Source organism: Seriola dumerili, unplaced genomic scaffold (assembly GCF_002260705.1).
Source record: "Seriola dumerili isolate Sdu_G_001 unplaced genomic scaffold, Sdu_1.0 BDQW01000513.1, whole genome shotgun sequence".
Classification (NCBI taxonomy): domain Eukaryota; kingdom Metazoa; phylum Chordata; class Actinopteri; order Carangiformes; family Carangidae; genus Seriola; species Seriola dumerili.
The window spans coordinates 968848-975072 of record NW_019174768.1 but is presented as its reverse complement, the minus strand read 5'-3'; positions in this window follow the sequence as shown (position 1 = coordinate 975072).

Genomic DNA, 6225 nt, shown 5'->3' with positions numbered 1-6225 from the left:
TTGAATTTGATAAACAACACTTTCTACAGATAAAAGGAACGGCAATGGGAAAAAGATTTTCACCAGCCTATGCAAACATCTACATGGCCGCTTGGGAAGAATCGGCATTCCAACTTTGCCCAAAACTTCCATTAATGTATCTGAGGTATCTTGATGATATTTGGGGAGTTTGGTGCCACTCCATTGAAGAATTTAAAACTTTTGTTAATATCCTCAATGAACATCATGACTCCATTAAACTACTACCAGTAATCAATGAAAATTCAGTTGACTTTCTTGATACTACAGTGTTTAAGGGAAAGGATTTTATCAAGACGGGTAAACTTAATACAAAAGTATTCTTCAAACCATTGGATTCACATGCTCTTTTACACAAAAAGCTTTCACCCACAACACACATTCAGAGGTATTGTGTACTCTCAACTTCTACGATTTCAAAGAATCTGTACTTTAGACTCAGACAGGGATGAGGCTACCAAAGTGCTATTTGGAGCATTACGAAAACGTGGTTACTCCCGCTCTTTCCTAAGGGAAATACAAAAACAAGTACTGAAAGGAAGAACAGCGACTCTAAATCCAACTAAAGACCTGAGAAACAACCACTTCCACTAACATCCATCTACTCAACCTTCAGCACTCACACGAATAGAACCCTGAAACAGAATTTCCAAACCGTGATGAGAAACACCAGAATTGCAGACGAATTCAGGATTGTTTCAGCCTTCAAGAAGAACCCAAATCTATTTGATTTATTAGTAAGAGCACGTCTACCAACCTTCAATGAAGAGTTAAAAATTCCCCGGGAACAACGAACGGTAACTAATATACAAACAAAAACAAGGTTTTTGACACAAAAAGGTCTTAAACCCTCTTCCTCAAACTGTGTCTACTTACTTTGGTGTAAGTTGTGTCAAAAACTTACAAAGCCTGGGTCTGGAGAGTGACAGGAACTGGACTACGACACAGAGACGGGCAGCCGAGAGGAAATGGATTCACTTACTAAAAACAATAGACCCTACGGGGCTAAATGAAAAATACTAACCAAACCATTTCCATTTTTTAATTCATATTTTTAGTAAAACCCCCTTTTTTTTTTTTTTTAAACTAATCTCCTGAACTGTCTATGATCTCTCCCTCACAGGTTCTTTTAGAAGTAAACTCTTCATGCAGTGCATTGGATCTTGTTTTACTCCTCTTTATCACCCCCCATTCTTTTTTATAAATCTTATATATCCCTCTCCTGTGACACTTTGTATATATAACACTGGTTGCTGTTTTTTACCAACTTTGTTTATTTATCTTGTAAATATTTTTAGGTGTGGAGTTATTTAATTATGATTTACCAAGTTTAATTATTTATATATTTTATGAACGGCTGGTACCGTTTAAATTTTTATTTTATTGCATGCCCCAACTTTTTTAGCACTTTTTATTTTCATGGAGAGGAATAATATTATCTTAAAGGTTGAAAGAAATAAGAAATGGAATATAGGAACCACTTGCACCTCTTAATTTCCTTTAAAAATATAGGAACCCTTAAAAATTAAAAACTTTTTTTTTTTTTTTTTTTTTTTAAAAAGGAAAAAAAACACATTAGGGAACTTATGTTTTATGACAATCCTTTCAATTGGATTTTTAATTTATAGTTTAATAATATATCTATTAATGGCACTTAATTTTTTCTGTCAAATATTTTAATATTTTATTTATTTATTACATGCAGATACCGCAAACATGTAAGATTAAAACTTATTTTACTAACTGTGTTACTGAATTTTTAAGCACTTTTTATAACACTTCTATTATTTGATTTAGTGCGATTTTTTAATCATTTTTGTTCCATATATCTTATACAAATTGCATGTCTCTTTTATATATTTTAATCATTACTAATCCTGTTTTGTCTTATCTTATGCTAGTGATTATATGTTTTAATAGCAGTATCTCTATGTACAAAATAATTTTTTTTATTTTTTCTATTTATAATTCTATTTATTAATTGATTTCTTTAACATATTCTGTTAAATTTGTTCTTATTGGAGAAATTGTGATTTTTACATATTTTATCCCTTTTTATCCATTAGTTGGGAGAGTAAATGGCAGTCAGGAGAATTTTATAATAATCAAAACTCCCGCTGCCTCTCTGTGTTGTAGGTCCGTTACCTGTCTTTTATTTATTTTTTTATTCATTTATTTTAATTTCTTTTATTCTTTTATTCTTTTATTAGTCCTTCATTTTATTATACATTCTTTTATTTTGTTTACTTAGGGATATTTTAACCGTTTATAAATGGTTTTTATAAAGAAAATCCCAAAGTGTTTTTTAACATCCATGATAACCTTGTGCCAGAGCCCCTCATAACACTCTTCAGAGTGTTACGTTTTAACCCCAACCTAACCCTAAACCTAGCCCAAAATCTACAAGTTAGGTGTCTACGGACTCGGCTCTTCCCGTTGATTAACATATGTCAACCCCACCCCTGTAGGTCACTTCCTTCCTTAGTAATGCCATTTTTAATCTCTCATAGGCAAGAAATTAAAGGTTGTCGAAAATCGACAAGTGAGGTGTCTACGGACTCGGCTCTTCCCGCTGAGTAACATATGTCAACTACAACTCTGTAGGTCGCTCCTTTCCTTAGTAATGCCATCTTTAATCTCTCATGGGCACAACACTAAAGTTTGTCTAAAATCTACAAGTGAGGTGTCTACGGACGTGGCTGTTCCCGCTGAGTAACATATGTCACCTACAACTCTGTAGGTCACTCTCTTCCTTAGTAATGCCTCCTTTAATCTCTCATGGGCAAGACATTAAAGGTTGTCAAAAATCTACAAGTGAGGTATCTACGGATTTGGCTCTTCCCGCTGAGTAACATGTCAAACCCCACCTTTCTGGGTGTCTACCTTCCAAAGAAACACCCTTTTTAATCTCTAATATTATAGCTTAGGAACCACACTAAAAATTGTCGAAGGTCTACAAGTCAGATATCTTTAGACGCGGCTCTTCCTGCTGAGTAACATATCTCAACCCCACTCTTCTGGGTTGCTACCTTACAAAGAAACATCCTCTTTAATCTCTAATATTCCAGTTTTGACATCACATTAAAGGTTGTCACAGGTCCACATGTGAGGTGTCAACAGACTCAGCTCTTCCCGTTGAGTAACACATCTCAGCCCCACCCCTGTAGGTTGCACCCTTCCCAGAAATTACCCTCTTCCGAGATCTCGCCATCTTCCAATTCCAATATGCCAGCCTGGTAACCAAATGTTGTCAAAGGTACCAAAGTGAGGTGTCAACGAGCTCGGCTCTTCCTGCTGAGTAACATATCTCTGTCCCAAACCTGTAGGTTTCTCCCTTCCGAGATACCACCCTCTTCTGAGATACAGCCTTCTTCCAGGTCCAATATGCCAGCCTGGGAACCAAATGTTGTCAAAGGTCCACAAGTGAGGCACCATCGGACTCAGCTACTCTTGCTAAGTAACATATCTCAGCCCCGCCTCTCTCGGTAGCTCTGCTGCCGAGAAAATCACCCCTTTATAACATCCAATTTTCATCTCTATCCCTTACCAAATCTTCCAAAAGTTACATTCGCTCCTGCTGGTTGGGAAGGTATTGCATGTTTTGCAAACTGGATAAAATATGTATCTGGAGATGCGGCAAAACATGTCAAATTCAGTGGCGATGGCTTCAAAGCTCTAAGTTATTCATGGAATTTTTAAATTGAATTAATATGAATTTCCAAAAATGAGAAGCAGTTTTCCTCGGTCAGAAGGCCGAGAGAACCATTTCTGTCTCAGTCTCATTGCTCTATGTTGCCTAAATAAAAAGTCTGTGGTTAGATTTTTGCCTCTATTTAGGGGTCCTAAAGGAATGTCATTACAAAACTATGTCAAATGACTCCAGAAACGTGCTCTAAATAGATTCTTCAAAGTCCATCTCAACACTCTTTCATATTTCCTATACAGTATACTATGCAAATGATATTTTTGATTATAACTTTTAAACAAAAAGTGACAAATACTTCAAACTTACTAGATGTGTGCAAGGTGGAAGCATGCACTTCCACAGCAAATATGACCATCCCATGACTATGCCCTCGGAAGTTATTCAAGAGCAACCGTGACCGGATGTCAGGTTCAACCACTTCCCGAGGTTGCACATGAACAAACTTGGTACTGTTGGATGTGGAATCCCCGTACATACCAGATGCAAAGTGGTTGAAAGTCAATACAACCTTACTATCAAAAGTTATTTAAGAAAATGTCATGATGATCATGTGATCCAATCTAGAAGTACATTAGTCACGGGTTTCCTGACATCGTAGAGACGCAGGGTTGGTACCATTGGAAAGGGTGTCCCCGAAAACCTATAGAATTGGTTTCCAAGTCTATCAGTTTCAGAAAAAACGTTATTCCCAAAAGTAATGATCTGAGTTTGTTTTCATTCCCTATTCTAATTCTAACCCACGTCCTAACTAAACAAGCAGCAATCTCAAATACTCCTCAGAGTATAACAAAGGACTCAGCGGTCCATCAATCACAGCGATGTACATAATAACATTTCTAGAGGTTAGCACAAAGCTAATCTTTATAAAGAATACAGAACTGCCTTTTCCCAAAAATAAAACCTCTTACTTGGATTGCGGTCATGGCATTGCGGTCCTTGTCCCAAGATGGTTGCGGCATCTCTTTCCTCAATGGGCAGTGATGGAACACAGCAGAGTCGACTCAGTAAGAGTCCTTGTACATGTAATTGAGATTGCCTTAGCCCTAACTAGCCTAGCTCCAAGAACTCCCCAGGTGCCCCCCTCTTGACCAACACAGACCAGTTGTTAACACCGCAAGGTATCTCCAGTCTGGCCAGTCAAGGGTGAAGTTCTGGGGATCCTTAAGTTCCTTTTACCTTTTATCTGAGAAGTAAAACGCTAGCAAGTATAACTCCAAGAAATCACCAGGCATTCACCTCAGGAATGACCAGGACCAGCCACGACTGAGCGGTGCCTTCCCAGCCACCCCAAGGGTAGGAAGGACCAAGGCCAGCTGTGTCAAACCACTGCCTCCTAGGACCCCCAAGACCCCCATGCTAAAAATAAACATACCGTAACCCAGCCTTGCTAGCCACCCCAAGGACCTTAAAAAATACCATTTATGTCCTAACCCAGTGGATCGCTCTCTACAGGGGAACCATAACCTTCATCCACACTGGCAGGTGATGTCTTGTTGGGGGCAATAGTTAGACTGGGAAGATAAACTCCCCGCACCTGAAAGACAAGCAATAATGTAATCATTAAACCACCCAACAAGCAAGCTAAAATATTAATGACAAACAACAATACTCCTTTGAACAACATATAAAATTTAACTAAACATTACACACCCAAGTCAGGCAGTATCCAATCACAGCTTCATACAACTTCTCTAACCCTATTCACTGTACAGAAAAGAATACATCAAGGACAAACTACTATTATCTGGTCCCACCAGACACAGTTTTAACTGCTACCCGCAACAGCCCCACAACAGGTCCCCCCTGGAACACTTAGTATTCTTCTGTAATAATAGCATATACAACCCAGTACATTGGCTCTGTCTTGGGACCCCTATCCAACACACACACCAGCAATTAGAAAAACATGATTTTCTAGACAACGTGCAACCATTAGTTTTTTTCACCAACCTGTCCCTTTACCTCTTCTCTGAAGCCTCAGATGTATTTCAAATAGCCCACCTCACATATTTATTTATTTTATACAAACCAAAGTAAATATCTATGCTAACCAGATATAGATATTTTAAGGTAAACACAAGAAACTTGTGCTATAGAAAATGGACCAGACTCAGTGAATAGCTCCCTAAGCTTAACATCCTAAGTTCTATGATAACTATTAATTTAGCTATACAGACTAATGAGCAGTGGTAACTAACATGTCTTTCGGGTCATCAGGTGGGAACCTCTTTTCACCAGTGTTTCATCTAGTTGGTCCCACGACACCTCCAGGAGGCTAGACAGTGATCACTGGCATCCCAGAGTCACTCCCCTAATGCCAGCCATCACTGCTCCTCACACCACGACTATTTTCTCCTTTATCTTGCCTATGCTACCTCAAACAACAGTTTCATCAAATAGGACAAAACACACTAGCAGATTCAGCAAACAAACTCCCCTAAACAGTTCTGTTCTGTTGGACTAGATTTTTTTTTTTTTTTTTTTTTTTTTTTTTTTTTTTT